This window comes from Nomascus leucogenys, chromosome 2 (genome assembly GCF_006542625.1).
Source record: "Nomascus leucogenys isolate Asia chromosome 2, Asia_NLE_v1, whole genome shotgun sequence".
NCBI classification, from domain to species: Eukaryota; Metazoa; Chordata; class Mammalia; order Primates; family Hylobatidae; genus Nomascus; species Nomascus leucogenys.
The window spans coordinates 30,418,671-30,437,413 of record NC_044382.1 but is presented as its reverse complement, the minus strand read 5'-3'; the positions used below and the strand labels follow the sequence as shown (position 1 = coordinate 30,437,413).

Genomic DNA, 18,743 nt, shown 5'->3' with positions numbered 1-18,743 from the left:
ATATGACTTAATGTCAATATGTTATATACCTAAAGAACAAAAAATTTAACCACTAAAACATTTGCATGGCAAATAAACACCATAATCAAGTTATAATGCATTGATATTTTTAACATATGTAGCATAATATGGTGATATTATTAAAACTCATAAATAATAGAGAGATATTTAAAATGCCAAAGAGAACAGTGTTCAAAATGTATGATCAAAAATTTCCTAAAGGACCTAGAAAAGTGGTTCTGTAATATAAGAAAAGATGTTAAATTTTACTTCTAATTAGAAAAATTAAAACATAATATTCACTCCCACATACAAGATCTACAGAAATTTTAAATCTTTGAAAAAGAAGACAATTTCACATACAATAGACCCAAAAACGTTAAAAATCTAGAAATATAATTAACCAAGGAGGTGAAATATCACTACAAGGAAAACAATAAAACACTGATAAAGGAAACTGTAGATAACAGAAACAAATGAAAAAACGTTTCATGCTTATGGATTGGAAGAATATAATTAAAGTGACCATAATGCCCAAAGCAATCTACAAATTCAAATTAATCCCTAACAATGTAAAAATGTACCAGTGTCATCATTTTTCACAGGATTAGAGAAAACAACTCTAAAATATATATGGAGGCAAAAAAGCCTGAATAGCCAAAGCAATCCTAAGCACAAAGACACAAACAAAAACAACATCATTCTAGGCAATGAATTTGTGACTAAAACCTCAAAAGCAAATGAAAAACAAACAAACAAACAACAAAAAAACCCCAGACAAATGGGACTTAATTAAACTAAAAAGGTTCTGTACAGCAAAATAAATAAACAACAGGATGAACAGACAACCTGTAGAATCGGAGAATGTATTTGAAACTATGAATCTGACAGAGGATTAATATCCAGATTTTACAAGGACCTCTAACAACTGTGAACAAAAACAAAACCAAAATAATAATCTCAATAAAAGTGGGCAAATACATGAATAGATATTTTTCAAAAGAAGACATACAAATGGCCAAGAAGCACACACAAAAATGCTCAACATTACTAATCATGAGAGAAATGCAAATTAAATCCACAATAAGATATCATCTTTCACTAGTTAGAATGATTATTACTAAAAAGATAAAAAATAACAGGTGTTAGTTAGGATGTGGAGAAAAGGGAACTCTTATATACTGTTGAAGGGAATGTAAATTAGTAGTACATCTCTGAAATGCAACATGAACTTTACTTAAAGAAATAAAAATAGAACTACCACTCAACACAGCAATCCAACTACTAGATATCTACATAAAAGAATAGAAATCATTATGTCAAAAAAAACACATGCATCTATAGGTTTATCACAGTACTAATCACAATAGTAAACATATAAAATCAATCTAAGTGCCCATCAATGAATGTTTGGATAAAGAAAATGTAGTATACATACACAGTTGATTTCTATGCAGCCATTAAAGAGAATCGAACCATGTCTTTTGCATGGATAGAACTGGAGGCCATCTTACATGAAAGTCAAATGAAGAAAGACAAATACCACATGTTCTCACTTATAAGTAGCAGCTAAATAATGTATACTTGTGGACATAGAGTATGGAATGATAGAAAATGGAGACACATGGAAGAGTGTGGGGGTGGAGAACAATGATGAGAAATGACTTAATGGGTACAATGTACTTTATTTGTGTAAAGGATACCCTAAAAGCCCTAGGTTCACCACTACACAATCTATGCATGTAACATATAAATGTATCCAAACAAACAGAAAATTTTTGACAGCCCACTATGGTGACAAGACTATGGAGATCAAGACACTCTCATTGTTAATGGGAATAAAAACTAGGAAAACTCTTAAAGAGGATATTGTTTCCAATATGGTAAAATGTATAACAAAATTACCTATATTTTTACATTTCATACTAGCATTCTCACAGCTAGAAATTTAAATTGTAAATATATATGCACAGATTATTCACTGAAATATCATCTGTAATTGCAAAATCTGGGAAACAATTTAAATGCTGAAATATAAAAGACTGGATTATCTCTTGAAATTCTACAAAATAGAGTACCATAGAGCTAGTAAATAAGAAGAAATGTCTGCATAAATAGAAGAACTTCTGGAATGCTGAGATTGCTGTATCCCCTCCCGGAGAAGGACAATAAGTTAGTGTTTTACGTTGTAACACATAATTTTTGTTGTGAACATTTTCCATGTAACAGTCAGTTTTTGGCTAACAGTTTTTTAAAAATTGTTTTCGACTTTCTAAAAAATTAGAGGTAACTTACCTCAGCCAACACAGCAGGCAACTCAGACAATGCAGTATCTGCACAAGTAAAAAAGATGAAATAACTTAGTCTCCCCAATGATATATCCACATCTCTTGTAAGATGACGTGGATGCGGCTCTTTTGCGGGGGAAGCTACAAGCCATAAAGTGAGTCTTCTCTGGCAGTCACTGTGTATGGGAAAGTCAGATTACAACACTGGTAATAGTCCTGATTCTTACAGTTGATCTTCCTCAGTCTCAAATACATTGCACACTTTAAACCAACAACACCTTCCCTTGAGGATACCACCTTATTTGTTATCTACATTTTATAGATGATGAAATTAAAGGCTAAGGATGACAATTACTTCACATATAAAGAAAATTAACTAGAACTCAGAGTCAAGCTCTCTTCTATTTTCACTGCTTTTCCCAATGCCCATGTAATTCCGTCACAATGAGAGTAACAGACAATCATGGATTTTAAGGCAGGCTAAATGTCTCAAAAGTTATCAGTGAGGACTGGCTTGATACAATACTTTGATGTCAGAATTTGTAACTAAAAATATCAGATCTGAAGGTTTATCCTAACAAATTTTACTGGAGAATATGACCTCCAAAATAGAGAAAGAGTTTAGCTGAAGTACTTAAAGAGAATTCACTGGGCATTTATATTCACTGTAGAGTTTTTCTCCTTTTATAACCTAGAGAGGGGAATCCACCAATGTAAGTTATTTTTATTTATTTATTTTATTTATTTATTTTTTTGAGATGAAGTCTTGCTCTGTTACCCCGGCTGGAGCGCAGTGGCAATCTCAGCTCACTGCAACTTCCACCTCCCGGAATCAATCAATTCTCCTGCCTCAGCCTCCTGAGTAGCTGGAACTACAAGTGCACACCACCACACTTGGCTAATTTTTTTATCTTTAGTAGAGACGGGGTTTCACCATGTTGGCCAGGCTGGTAACAATGTAATTTTAAAAGGGCATTTGTCCTCTGTTTATTCGATTTACCAATTCAAGTATATTATATCAAATGTAACAACCAATTCTATTCCCAGGTGTTATCAAAACTTGCCTGCATTTTCTAGGACATCAGAATGTCTAACCAGGATTACAAAATATACTTATCAGAACAAAGATAAAATGCCAACATGATGATAAAACTAGCTTTGATCTACAATGAGAAGTGAGCCATTTGACCTCTTCAGTTACCCTAAAAGAAATCTGTAGAGAAAAGTTCATAATATTCATGACACCAACCCCATAAAGCTTCAGTGAACAGAATTGGAAAGAGGGACCACTTTCTGTACCCTCCCAATTGAGAGGACAGTTAGAACTTCTATATTTCTTTAGGGAAGACTAATGAAGAGTAGTCCCTTTGCTCCTCCACCCCTAAAGCCAACAAGAAATAATCACAATAAATACATACGGAAAAATGTTCAGGATAGTCTTCTGTGTAGCATTTAATATCACATGGACTTTTGAGAGTCAAATTTATTCTTCATAGAAGTTGCAAAAATCATTATTAGAAAAACGCGATCTGGAGAAATCCAGACAGCATAAATGTCACCACATAATATGTCACCACAATATATGTCACAAATTACCCACCTCAAGAAGAAGGAATGGTCCAAAGGGAAACAGTGGGCGTCCTGATCACTCTTGCCTTCTATGTATCTCCACTCTGCTGAGGAGTCTCTTTTAAAATCTCTACATAAGGAAGACAAATAAGCCAGGAGAGATAAGACACAGAGTGATTACGTGTCCTGGCAGGTGCTAGGAACTTGCCTCATACAGACGTTATCAAAGCTATACTTACAGCTGAGAGTAAGGGGACAGACAATTTTACTGATGGGCACAAACAAATGAGAAGGAAAGAAAATGATCAACCTATTTATAGATCCTACAAAACACGAAATCTTTCTAAGCATGGGAGCTGTGCAGAGTCAAGAGAAATAAGGAAAGAAAAGTAGAATTCCACAAATTAAAATTTACAAATATGACTGGAATCTGAATCAATTTTCTACTTTAGATCCTAGTCATTGGTGCTTTTTGTAAGTCTACAAGATGAGAGCAATATGCAGCTACTATTTGAGGTGACTGAGTTGCGAGTGTAGAATAATCTCTGGAGCCCATCACATCAATACTTACATTTCTCTGTATTAGAGCTTTCAAATTTAATGGAAACATAGGATACAAACTTATTTGTGGCTAGCTGTATTTACATAATGTTCAAATTGAACTTTTTTCCACATGATTGTATGAATTAATTTATTCTTCTCGGAACATTACATTATACATGCTATGTTACATAAATATTAATTTACTTAACACACTTATAAATGGAAATATAGCTTGCTTAAAATTTTAGTGATTCCCCTCAAAAATATAAAATAAACAATAAATGATTATTTTAGCTTATTATGACCTAAGAATCTGGCGCCTGACTACTGTGCTAGAAGTTTTGAATATGAGGCATAACAAGTGAATGATCTTGTAAAATTTCATATATCCTCTGGGCATAAGCTATGTCACTTGTACAGAGGAATAAATATAGCATGCTGCTTATAATTATTAAATGATTTGTTGTATGTCAAATGCTTTAAACAGTGCCTGACATAATGCACACACTATATAAGTGTAGAATACAATTCTAAAAAGAAATTGACTTTTAAGTAGTGACTGAAAGCTTATTATATAAGGCTATATCATTTATTGACAACATATCAGCAAATTAAATACAGTAATGCTTTTTTGAAAAACTATAATTAGTAGGATTTTTTGCAGGAATGCAAGACTATTGTAATATCCTAAACCTGAGAAATGTAATTCACTACATACACAGAGTAGAAGAGAAAATCATATGACCATGTCAATCGACAGCTTATTAATGATAAAGGCATCTTAGAAACCGGAAATCATGTTGGATGTATTTAATCTTATATAGGATATCACGAATCACCTAGAGCTAACATTATAATTTATGCTGAAATTTTGATAGATTTTTTCCTATAACATGAGGATATCCATACAGTGAAATAAGGAAAGAATTTAAAAAGCAGGTGGGAGAGAGGTAGAGTATTCAAGATTAAAAATCAGTCCAGGCAGGGTGGTTCACACCTGTAATCCCAGCACTTTGGTAGGCCAAGGTGGGCGGACACCTGAGGTCAGGAGTTTGAGACTAGCCTGGCCAATATGGTGAAACCCCGTTTCTACTAAAAATACAAATACAATAATTAGCTGGGCATGGTAGTGCATGCCTGTAATCCCAGCTACTCAGGAGGCTGAGGCAGAATTGCTTGAAACCAGGAGGCAGAGATTGCAGTGAGCAGAGATAGTGCCACTGCACTCAAGCCTGGGTGACAGTGTGAGACTCTGCCTCAAAAAAGAAAAAAAAAAAAAAGAAAAAAAAAGAAGATTGAAAAAAAACTAAAGTAAAATAGTCACTATTAGTAGACTGCTTAAAATAGTCACTATTAGCAGACAGCTAGAGAGTTAAAGTGTTCAAAAAATGTATATTAAAATATATAATTACCAGAATTAAAATGAAAGTACATTATGGTAACAGGGTGTAAGGTCAATATACAAAAATAAATTCTATTTCAGTATACCTGCAAGAAAAATTGGAAAATAAAATTTAGTAAAATTAACACTAGATAGCCAGGCAAATAAAGAGTGAAACAGAACATAGCTTTCACCAAATGGCAAAGTTGAAGCAAACTGGCTCTACTGCTCCATGCTCGAAGAAAACCAAAAAACAAATATATAGAACTGAGATTATTTCTAGCAACATTTCAAAACTCAAATATGAGAATGAGACATTTCCTGAGGCCATAGAACAGTGAAAAAACTTTGTACAGATTACAAGAGAATCAGACTTTTATATCCACAATGCTTCTCCTCCAATCTCCCACGCACTAAGAGTGTGGAAAATTTCCCCCCAACTCAAGGTTGAAATAAGTGAGATTGAAGGGGACAGCCAGCCTCCCCTCCATCTTGGGTTTTGTGACAAGAGACCTGTCCTTTCCTCAAACCACAGGAAGCATCAGAAGTGCTCAAAGGGAGAAAAATTCCTGAGGACAGAAGTAAACAAAAAGGGGAAGCAGGACTGGCAGCCCCAGCTTTGGAAATTCTGCTCTAAAACTCAGCCAAGGGAGATTCCAAATCAGATTGGCTGTTCAGCATCACAATATAAGACGCATATTCCATGATTCTCCAGGGTATGAAGACCTGGCAAGCCTTCAACACGACTGTGGTATTCACTTCGGGCCCACCCACATATGGACGTGCAGTGCACTGAACATTTGGTAGAGAGAAGGGAAATCTGGGCTTAAAGCAACATCATGTGCCAAAAAGGAGGCAGTGACCTAGCAAAAATGATAGTCAATATCTAAATTGCAAAGAAATCTTGAAGCAAACATATTCAATAAAAACCAAAACAAACCAGACAGAGAAGACTGGAATAATTAGCTAATCTTTGAACGCAAAGACATTGGAGTATGTCCACAAGAAACAATAACAAATGGGAAAATGAACTCCCCATTTGGACAAGGAAAGGAGCCAGTGACTAACCCTAATGAGACGATGATAGGCAAGCTCTCTGATCAATAATTTTAAAAAGTAGTTTTAAAGAAATTAAGTAATCCCCAAATTAATACAGAAAAGCATTTCAGAAATTTACTGGAGAAATTTCACAAAAAGATTGAAATAATTTTAAAAATCAAAGAGAAATCCTAGAACTGAGAAATATATTTACTGACCTAAAAAATTAATTACGGGCTGTTAACTGCAGAACAGATCTGCAACAGAGGAAATAATCTGTGACCTCAAAGACAGGCTATTTGAAAATTCACAGAGAAAAAAAGAGAGAATGAAATGGTATAAAGAATGCCTAAAAGATATAGGAAATTACCTAAAGGAAGCAGATCTAATAATTATTTGCTTTTAAAAAGAATCTGAATAAGAGCATAAGGTAGGAAGCATATGTAATTAAATGATAAGAGAAAACTTTTCAAAACTTGAGAAAGATTTAAATGTCCACATAGAGGAAGGTCAGAGATCACCAAAGAGATTAAACCCACATAAGACTGACTCAAGTAATATAACAGTCAACTTCTCAAAGGTCAAGGACAAATAAAGTATATCCTAAGAGCAGCAAGAGGAAAGAGGCAAATAACATATAAAGGAGCTCCAGTTAATCTGGCAACAGACTTCTCAACAGAAACCAAACAAGCCAGGAAGAAACGGGATGACACAAGGTGCTTAAAGAAAACTACTTCAACTGAGAATACTGTACTTAGCAAATTATCCTTGGGACATGATAAAGTCTTTCTCAGACAAACAAAATCTGAAGGAATTTATTAACACCAGACCCATCTCACAAGAATATTAAAGGAGTTCTTCAACTTGAAAGAAAAAAATATTAATATGCAAAAAGAAAACATCTGAATGTACAAAGCCAATTGGTAAAATTAAGTACATACACAAACTCAAAATACTTTAATACCGTAGTTGTGCTATGCAATCTACTCATAACTCTAGTATGAATATTAAAGACAAATGTATCATACATAATAATAACTATACAACCTGTTAAGTGATGGATAATATGAAAATACATAGAGACAACAATAAGTCAAAATGTGGGTATGCAGTTAAATAGGCAGTTTTTTTAGTTTTTCATTATTTATTTGTATCATTTTATTTGTGATCAGATATAAATTATTATCTGTTTCAAATGACTTGAGATATATATATATATATATATATATACACATATATATATGATGTTTTTGCAAGCCTCATGGTAAACCAAAAAGCAAAAACCTATAATAAATATATTAAAAATAAAAGTAACAAATTAAAACGTCCCATTAGAGAAAAATCACTTAACCAAAGAGAAAGACAGTAAGAAATTAAGAGAGGAAGTGAGAAGTTACAAAACAACCAGAAAATAAGTAATAAAATGTCAGAAGTACATCTTATCTAGCAGTAATAACATTGAATATAAATGAACTAAGTTCTCCCATTAATGGACATAGACTAAGTGAATGGATAAATAGACCAACCAGCATGTTGCCTTACAATCACTACACCTGTAAGGACATGCACCTGTGTCATTACATAATAACACAGGTTTCAATTCAACAAGAGGCTACAATATTTATAAATATCTATGCACCCAACACAGAAGCATATAAGTATATAAAGAAAATATTAACAGATCTATAAGGAGAGCTAGATGGCCACAAAATGAGAAGATAATTCAACACCTCACTCTTACTAATGGACAGATCTTCCAGACCAAAATCCAAAAACATCAGAGTGAAACTACACACTAGACCAAATGTGTTTAACCAATATTTACAGAACATTTCACTCAACTGCTGGCAAAATACACATTCTCCCCAACAATACATGGTAAATTTTTCAGAATAGACCATATATTAGGCCAAAAAACAAGTGTCAACAAATTTTAAAAACTATAAATCATATCATGTATCTTTTCTGAGCAAATAATGAAATAAAACTAGGAAAAAATAACAAGAGGAACGTTGAAAACTACACAAACACATGGATATTATACAACGTACTTCTGAATGATCAATGGGTCAACAAATACATTACAAATTAATAAATTGTTTGAAACAAATAAACATGGAAATTCTGCATGCCAATATCTATGAGATACTGTAAGAGCAGTGGTAGTAGGGAAGCTTATAGCAATACATGCCTGCATCAAAAAAGTAGAAGGCTTAAAATAAACAATCTAATGATTTACCTCAAGGAACTACAAAAGCAAGAACAAACCAAACCCAAATTTAATGGAGAAAAGAAATAACAAAGATCAGAGCAGATATAAATAAAATTGAGAATTTAAAAACATACAAAAGATCAATGAAACAAAAACTTGGTTTCTTGAAAAGATAAACAAAATCACAAATCCTTAGCTAGAATAATTAAGAAAATAGAAAAGACATAAAAAAATTAAAACTAAAAAGTTCATTCATTATATGAACATCTACATGACTTCAAATTGGAAAGCCTAGGATATATGGATAAATTCCTGGACATATTAAACACAACTAGATTGATGGGATCTGCTTACTTCTTATTGGTTTGTCAAAGTTTTCTATTTCTTTATAGAAAACCAGGCCGGGCGCATGGCTCACGCCTGTAATCCCAGCACTTTGGGAGGCCAAGACGGGTGGATCACCTGAGGTCGGGAGTTCAAGACGAACCTGGCCAACATGGTGAAATCCCCATCTCTACTAAAAATACAAAAATTAGCAGAGCATGGTGACACATGTCTTTAATCCCAATTACTAAAGAGGCTGAGGCAGGAGAATCGCTTGAACCCAGGAGGCGAAGGTTGCAGTGAGCCAAGATTGCACCACTGTACTACAGCTACAGCTTGGGCAACAGAGCAAGACTGTGTCTCAAAAAAAAAAAAAAAAAGGAAACCAAAGGTTTCTCTTTCTACTTAAAGAAATAGAAAACCTTGACAAAGCAATAACAAGTAAGCAGACCCTAGCCGTAATGAAAAGTCTTCCATTAAAGAAAAGCACAAAATCTGAGGGCAGCTGTGCTGAATTCTACCAAACATTTCTATACACCAATAATGTTCAAGCTAAGAGACAAGTCAAGAACTCAATCCTGGGGGCAGAGCAAGATGGTAAAAGAGAAACTTACACCGTTTGTCTGCCCCCACCCACCCACCACCCGCAGGAACACCAAATTTTAATAACTATCTGCACTCAGAAAAGCACCGTCACAAGAACGAAAACTCAGATGAGCAATCAAAGTACCTGGTTTGGACTTCATATCATGGAAAAAGGTATTGAGGAGGGCAGGAGAGACAGTCTTGAATTGCCAACACCACCTTTCCCTGATCCCCTAGCAGCAGCCCTGTGGTACAGGACAGAGAATCAGTGTAGAACCTTTGGAGAAGGAGAGCACATCACTGAACTCAGTGCTTCCCTGTCACATCAGACAATAAATTTGTTATGGACTCAGCCAGTGCTCACAAATGGAGCAGCATTTAGACTAGCCCTAGGAAGAGGGGAATCATCCATCCCAGCAGTTCAAACTTTGTTTCTCAGCAAGCCTTGCCATCATGGGCTGAAGTACTCTGGGATCCTAGGTAAACTCGAAAGGCAGTCTAGGACACAAGTACTATAATTCCTAGGCAACTCCTAGTGCCAGGCTGGGCTTAGAGTCAGTAAACTAGGGTGGCATGTGACTTAGGGAGACACCAGCTGGCATGACCATGGTGGGGGGACTTGTACTATCCCTCCCCAAGATCCAGGCAGTGCAGCTCACAGCAACAAAAGTGACTCCTTCCTTCTGTTTAAGAGGAGACCAAAGAGTAAAGAGAGTAAAGAGTACTTTGTATTGCATCTTGGATACCAGCTCAGCCATAGGGCACTGGGCAAAGTCATGAGGTCCCCATTACAGGCCCTAGATCCTGGATGACATTTCTACACACACCTTGGGCCAATGAGGAAGAACCCAGTCCTGACAGGATTCATCACCTGGTGTCTAAAGAGCCACTGGGCCCTGAATAACCACCAGTGATACCCAGGAAGTTTGCCATGGGCTTTGGGCTGTGAGATATGCTAGCTTTAGTGATGACCCAGCACACTCCCAGCTGTGACAGCTATGGTGAAAGACTTCTGTTTGAGAAAAGTAGACAGAAAAGTAAAGGGAACTTTGTCTTGCAACCTAGGTATCAGCTCAGCTAGTTGGGTAGAGAAGCAAGCAGGCTCTTGGGGTCCCCAAGTCCAGGCCTAGGATCTTGAACAGCATTTCTGGACTTGCCCTGCACCAGAGGGGAGCGTATTGCCTCAAGAGTGAGTCCCAGTCATGGAAGCATTCACCACAGGCTGACAGAACTGGCTGTCACTTAAAGACCCAAGGGCTTTAAGAGAACATCAATGGTGGCCTGGCAGAAATCTCTGTGGACTGGTGATGCTGGTGGCCACAGGGAGAGGCTCCTATGCCTGTGGAAAGGGTAGGGAAGAGTGAGAAGAACTTTGTATTGTTGTTTGAGTGTCATGTTAGCCAGAATAGAATAGAATATCAGGGAAATTGCTAAGGTTTTTTACACAAATACCTGGCTCCCATGCAGCATCTCCGGACATGTTCAAGTCCTGGGGGAACTCACCACTCTGAAGGAAAGGACCATGGGTAAGGCCTAGTGCTGTGCTGGCTTCAGGTCTGACCCAGTGCTGTCCCAGTGGTGGTGGCCACAGGGGTGCTTGCCACACCTGCCCCCCAATTCTAGGTAGCTCAGCACAGAGAGAGAACCTCCATTTGGGAGAAAGTAAGGAAAAAGAATGAATCTCTGCCAGGTAATACAGAAAATTCTTCCAGCTCTAATCCAAGACCACCAAGGTGATACAGGTGATACCTCTACGAGTCTTCAAAAACCACAGCATTATTAGGCTTGGGGCCCAAGTCTCTGAATACTTGGAAAGCTTTCCCAAGAAGGACAAGCACAAACAAGCCCAGATTATGAAGACTATAATGTATACCTAACTCTTCAATGTCCAGACACTGAAGAACATCTATCTACAAGCATCAGCACCATCCAGGAAAACATGACCTCACCAAATGAACTAAATAAGGCACCAGGGATAAATCCTGGAGAAACAGAGATATATGACCTTTCAGACAGAGAATTCAAAATACCTGTTTTGAGGAAACTCAAAGAAATTCAAGATAACACAGAGAAGAAATTCAGAATTCTGTCAGACAAATTTAAATTTAATAGAGATTGAAATAATTAAAAATAATCAAGCAGAAATTCTAGCATTGAAAAATGCAACTGACATGGTAAAAAGTGCATTACAGTCTCTTAATAGCAGAATTGATCAAGTATAAGAAAGAATTGGTGAGCTTGAAAACAGGCTATTTGAAAATTCACAGAGGAGACAAAAGTAAATAGAATACAAATAATGAAGCATGCCTACAAGATCTAGAAATGGCCTCAAAAGAGGAAATCTAAGAGTCATTGGCCCTAAAAAGTAGGTAGAGAAAGGGAGGGGTAGAAAGTTTATTCAAAGGGATAATATCAGATAACTTCCTAAACCTAGAGAAAAACAGCAACATTCAAGTATGAGAAGGTTATAGAACACCAAGCAGATTTAACTCAAAGATTACCTCAAGGCATTCAATAATCAAACTCCCAAAGGTCAAAGGTAAAGAAAGGATCCTAAAAGCAGTAAGAAAAAAAATAATAACATATAATGGAGCTCCAATGTGTCCGGCAGCAGACTTTTTAGTGGAAACCTTACAGGCCAGGAGAGTATGGAATGACATATTTAAAATGCTGAAAGAAAAACACTTTGCACTAGAATAGTACATCCAGCAAAAAATATCCTTTAAACATGAAGAAAAAAATAAAGACCTTCCCAGACAAATAAAAGCTGAGAGATTTCATCAACACCAGACAGTCCAGAAAAGTGGGACAATGCAACATCCTATGCCAAACCTGGAAGCTCTTTACAGAAAAGCATCACTCAGAATCATCAGAATTAATCATCAACAGGTGTTTGTGGGTACATTTTCTTCTTGATCTTGACAGGGTCTCAAGACAGTGGAGGAAGGAGAAAGCAAAGGATGGCATCATCCCTTCAGAGAGAGTAGACGCTCATAGAGCATTCTACTTGACAGAATCGACATTACCTGAAGCACTGAGGCATGGAGAAGCACCACCTTCCCTGAGAACAGTAATTAGTCTCAAGTGGCTGGAGCCTGTAATGTAGCTGCTGAGTTGGTGGGGAAGGCTGGAAAGAAAAGGCTTTAAAAAAAAATTTATTATACTTCAAGTTCTGGGATACATGTGCAGAACATGCAGATTTGTTACACAGGTATACACGTGCCATGGTGGTTTGCTGCACCCATCAACCCGTTATCTACATTAGGTATTTCTCCTAATGCTATCCCTCCCCTAGCCCCCCATCCCTCAACAGGCCCTGGTGTGTGATGTTTCCCTCCCTGTGTCCATGTGTTCTCATTGTTCAACTCCCACTTATGAGTGAGAACATGCAGTGTTTGGTTTTCGTTCCTGTGTTAGTTTGCTGAGAATGATGGTTTCCAGCTTCATCCATGTCCCTGCAAAGGATATGAATTCATCCAAAAAGGCTTATTTTTTGAAATGTACATATACCTCAAAGAAACAAGAATTTATAACTCAAAGTGATCTAAAATTAATGATCTAAGAAGACAGAGGAAGGAAGCCTCTTCCCTTATTTTCAACAAGCATTTTTTAATTGTTCAATATGTACTTATTCATCCTATAAAACTCAGAAACCTCTCCAAAAAAGTAGAAGAGAAAGAAAATAGTATTATTATTGAATACGCATTAAACAAGAATGTGATATGCATCTTAGGCAACTTGTTAAAGAGATTTCAAAGACAGAAAGAAATCTTAACCTTTTTATGTAGTCATGCAAACATGACTCATGTCAAACCTTTTCTCAAAAGCAGCAATAACTCTTTTTCAAGTAAGAGGACTGGAAGTACTATTTGTCACATATCACAATTCATCCTAATTTCATCTGGTAACTAGGGTGGAAATTTGTTTTTGCTAATTGCCTTCATATAAATAATGGTAGAACTTCTCATATCTTACTTTAAATTTGCTCATGTTTTCACATGATTAATTATTATTTTGAAGGTATGAAATCTTATCTAATGCAAGCCTAAAGAGTATGAATTCTGGAGCTTGATGATCTATATTTTTAGATAAGAGGGCATTTTTTGTTATTTTGTTTTGTTTTTGCAATACCTAATAACTTTCTTCTGAATTTCGTTTGATCACGCTTATGTTATAATTTAAGCTGTTCAAAAATTGTTTTAGCTTTCCAAGCAATGCTTCTTGTGTATGGAACAAAAGCGCCCATGGCTATTATGTAGTATTAAGTGTTTATTTTGAAGCACCCATTGAAGAGTATATATTGAAATTCCAGTGTTTAATATACATGGCTTTAATTGTTCTAAGTCTTCAGAACAAACCCACCCTATGGCCTTTTCTGTGCATTGATGGAAATTAATACTTATATTACTGCAACAGCCAACTGAATGACTACGAATAATAGACATTCATCTGTGTTTTTATATTTACCCTGGTCAAGGGGAAAATTTGCATCTCTGTCTTCTGCAGTCTCTACCTGTGCATGTCAACTATTAATTTGATAGTATTTTTTTTTTGCTACATCATTCTTTTATCTCCTATTTCACAGGAATTGCCCCAATACATAATTGTTACCTTAAATATGACATATCTATAATTTTAAACTAAGATGATGTCTTGGGCTTTTTTATAGCTAATTGTTGCTGGATTGTACAAGTAGGTGTCTCTGAAAGCTTTACAAAATTTTCTCCCTTAGCATTAAACCACTAAGCAATCCAATGCTGATTTGTAACAAACAACAAGCTTGTTTTCCAGGAAGACGTGACTCTTAAGTATTTGAAATAACTCCACTGTGAAAAGGACAGCACGGATGTCCACAAGAATAGTAATGAGTTTTCTAGAACTCATCCTTTCAGTTACGTTCAGAAACAGGATCACCTACTCAAAAAAGTTAAGTTTTATGTCCTTTTTTGGAACCACAGTCTAGTCCTCCTGCAGAGCTGGCTTCTTATGGGAAACACAAATCCAAAAGGATTTCCTTTTTTAGCTTTGATAACCACATGGATGACTAGCAGCACTAGAAAACTTCTCTCCAGCATGATGACAGCATCTCTTTCTTGTAAAGCACTTTTAGGTGGACATAACCTCCCAGCAACTAGGATTGGTAGACTTCTGGAAGGTCCTTCCAGATTCTTGCAACTTAATGTCTTAAGGTTTCTAGAGATGAGAGAAGTCCTTTAAATATTGCACATGACTGTGGCAGAATTAGATTAAATCAGGCACAGGAAATGTTCTCATACACAAAGTCATTGCCCTGCCAAAAAGAAATTTAAAGGAAGAGATTCTGTGCTTTATTGTGGGATTACATCTAATGGCAATAAGTGAATGGTAAAACTCTAGGTCATCATAGTGTAGCAGGTACAGAATCTTAACCAATGGGTTTTGCAGTTTGATTTATTAGCTCTGTCTTTCAGAGAACTAAGGTTTATAAGAATCTGCATACTTATGCATAACTCCTGATGACAATAGAAATAAAATTATTTTCTCTGTATAATTTAATATGCTTTGGTGTCCCCGAATCAGGAGTTATGTGCATTAAGAGAGCCTTTACCACTTCCTGAGCATTAGCTCTTGACAAGGGTAAGGCCGCAGGCCATCCAGACATCATATACACCAAAACTAGGAAAAATCTCCCACCTTCGATGTCCATTTATTCTATGAATTCAAGTGTCATCATGCTTCTAGCTAAATTGGCTCGGAAGAATGTCCTGTATTTGCCTTGGGAGTGGAGTGTAAATAAATCTGCTGACAAATAGTACATCTCTGTTGTTTTAAGTGGTTTCATCTCTTGTCAAGTACATTAAGAGTCTAGTGCTCTTAAAATCAGCTTTTACACAGATGATTTTGTTGACGGCATGACAACACTGTTACAGAGAACATCTCCTGGGAAGGAATGAGAGTCATTTGTGATGCTTGTGGAATGGAGTTTCCTTCAGTCTAAAATACATGTCCAATTTCTATGAAACATTCTTTAATGGAGGGATATACACTTTTTAAAGAAAAATCAGAATTTATTAGAAACTTTAAGGACTAATAATCAAAATTAAAAGAAAAAATCAGTCTCAGAATGTACAGGAACTGTGGCACTTTGGAGGTGATAATGCAGGTTTTTATTGGTAAATATGGAATATATAATTTAAATAAAATTTAAATATATTAAGATGACAAATTTGAATAATTTTAATAGCTTTATTCAGATGTCATTGACATGATGGATTAAAGACTTAAATGTTAGACCTAAAACCATAAAAACCCTAGAAGAAAACCTAGGCAATACCATTCAGGACATAGGCATGGGCAAGGACTTCATGTCTAAAACACAAAAAGCAATGGCAACAAAAGCCAAAATTGACAAATGGGATCGAATTAAACTAAAGAGCTTCTGCACAGCAAAAGAAACTACCATCAGAGTGAACAGGCAACCTACAGAATGGGAGAAAACTTTTGCAACCTACTCACCTGACAAAGGGCTAATATCCAGAATCTACAAAGAACTCAAACAAATTTACAAGAAAAAAACAACCCCATCAAAAAGTGGGTGAAGGATATGAACAGACACTTCTCAAAAGAAGACATTTATGCAGCCAAAAAACACATGAAAAAATGCTCATCATCACTGGCCATCAGAGAAATGCAAATCAAAACCACAGTGAGATACCATCTCACACCAGTTAGAATGGTGATCATTAAAAAGTCAGGAAACAACAGGTGCTGGAGAGGATGTGGAGAAATAGGAACACTTTTACACTGTTGGTGGGACTGTAAACCAGTTCAACCATTGTGGAAGACAGTGTCGTGATTCCTCAAGGATCTAGAACTAGAAATACCATTTGACCCAGCCATCCCATTACTGGGTATATACCCAAAGGATTATAAATCATGCTGCTATAAAGACACATGCACACATATGTTTATTGCAGCACTATTCACAATAGCAAAGACTTGGAACCAACCCAATTGTCCATCAATGATAGACTGGATTAAGAAAATGTGGCACATATACACCATGGAATACTATGCAGCCATAAAAAATGGTGAGTTCATGTCCTTGGTAGGACATAGATGAAGCTGGAAACCATCATTCTCAGCAAACTATCGCAGGGACAAAAAACCAAACACTGCATGTTCTTACTAATAGATGGGAATTGAACAATGAGAACACTTGGACACAGGAAGGGGAACATCACACACCAGGGCCTGTCATGGGGTGGGGGGAGGAATAGCATTAGAAGATATACCTAATGCAAGTGACGAGTTGGTGGGTGCAGCACACCAACATGGCACATGTGTACATATGTAACAAACCTGCACGTTGTGCACATGTACCCTAGAACTCAAAGTATAATAAAAAAGTACATACTTAAGATGTACAACGTGATGTTTTAATATACCTATACATTGAAAGATTATCCCCACAATCAAACTAAGAAACATATCCCTTATCTCTACATAGTTACCATTGTGTGTCTGTGTATGTATGTTTAATGAGAAGATTCAACTTAGTTTATCCTATCCTCTTAGCAAATTACAAGTATGCAATACAGTTATATTTCCTTTCTTCACCATACCGTGCATTCGCTTTCCAGAAATTACTCCTTGCATTACTGGATTTTGTACTGTTTGACCAGTGTCAGAGGGGTGTGAAAGTCTATCTCTCTTTTCTCCTGCTGGCTGGTGTTTGGAAATAAAAAAAAAAAAAAGTCTTTACATGTTAAGTTTGAGATATATGTTAGCTATATATCTTAGTTTGGATTCCTCCGGAAGGTGATTCTGTGTAAAGATTTGACTATAAATTAGTCTGTTTGGGAAACATTAGTAGGAGATTCGGAAAGTGAGGCAGAAAAGTGAAGGGAGTCAAGGAACAGGGTGTCATCCAGCAGATTATCACAGTGGGAAAATGAATCCTTCTTCCACAGTGGGATTCTAGAGGTAGTATGAAGCATCAACACCAGGTTTATTCTACACAAAAGGCAAGGGTGGTGGCATATTTATACACCAACTCTCATCACTCATTGATAAGAGAGATGCTCACAGGGTGTGCTGACTGCATGTAGCTTCTGGCACAAGGTACATGGACAGAGTATTCCGAGAAAGCCCATTAACAAAGAGATACAAGATGCTAGCAGTTGGAAGTGGAGCCACACAAACCGATGCACAAAACCCAAAAAGATATAAACAGAGCACTGACAGTGAGGCAGAAAATTAAAGAAAAATAAAATTAAAAAGAAAGAGAAATAAGCTTTTCTGTATTAGGCTGACTTGTCCCAGAGGCAGCAACAAGCACAGCTCAGACCCAGGAAAAGTCTTAATAATATTATCTAATATGCTCTGGAGACTCTATCAGCATTCCCTCAACACAGGGAGAAGAAAAACAAATTTTCCTTTGTTTTATGGTATGGGTTTGTATATTCTTGTTCTCTGAAACTAGTAACTTCAAGTATTCTGTTTTATCTAAGAAGTACAGTGAAGGTCATGAGAAGCCTTAGCAGGCCTGAACTACAGCTGTCTAGGCACCATAGTGAAGGTTATGAGATAAACCAGTGCAAGCCTTGTTAGAGCAAAACCTAGATAACAGACATCTGGGTTGCATAGCAATGATCATGTGCAATCCTGAATTATGAACCTGTTACAATTGGATTAAGAAAGAAGGAAAAATAGGGAGCAGGACATCAAGAGAGGATGGACATGTTAACGAGCTAAATATTAACGTCAGACTATGGAATTCTAGCTAGTACAGGAACACAAAGTCACATAAGAGTAGTAACTA

The 18,743-nt window shown here is 36.3% G+C and overlaps 1 long non-coding RNA gene across 1 annotated transcript in view; it reads right to left on the bottom strand.

The window, feature by feature from the left end:
• Nucleotides 1-2,284: 2,284 nt before the first annotated feature.
• LOC115837276 overlaps nucleotides 2,285-18,743 on the bottom strand; it is a 101,349-nt gene continuing 84,890 nt past the window's right edge. The window contains exons 2-3 of the long non-coding RNA XR_004032330.1: nucleotides 3,889-3,987; nucleotides 2,285-2,333 (exon numbers count right to left, since the gene is read on the bottom strand). This is a non-coding gene — a long non-coding RNA (uncharacterized LOC115837276). The remainder of the gene's footprint in view (nucleotides 2,334-3,888; nucleotides 3,988-18,743) is intronic.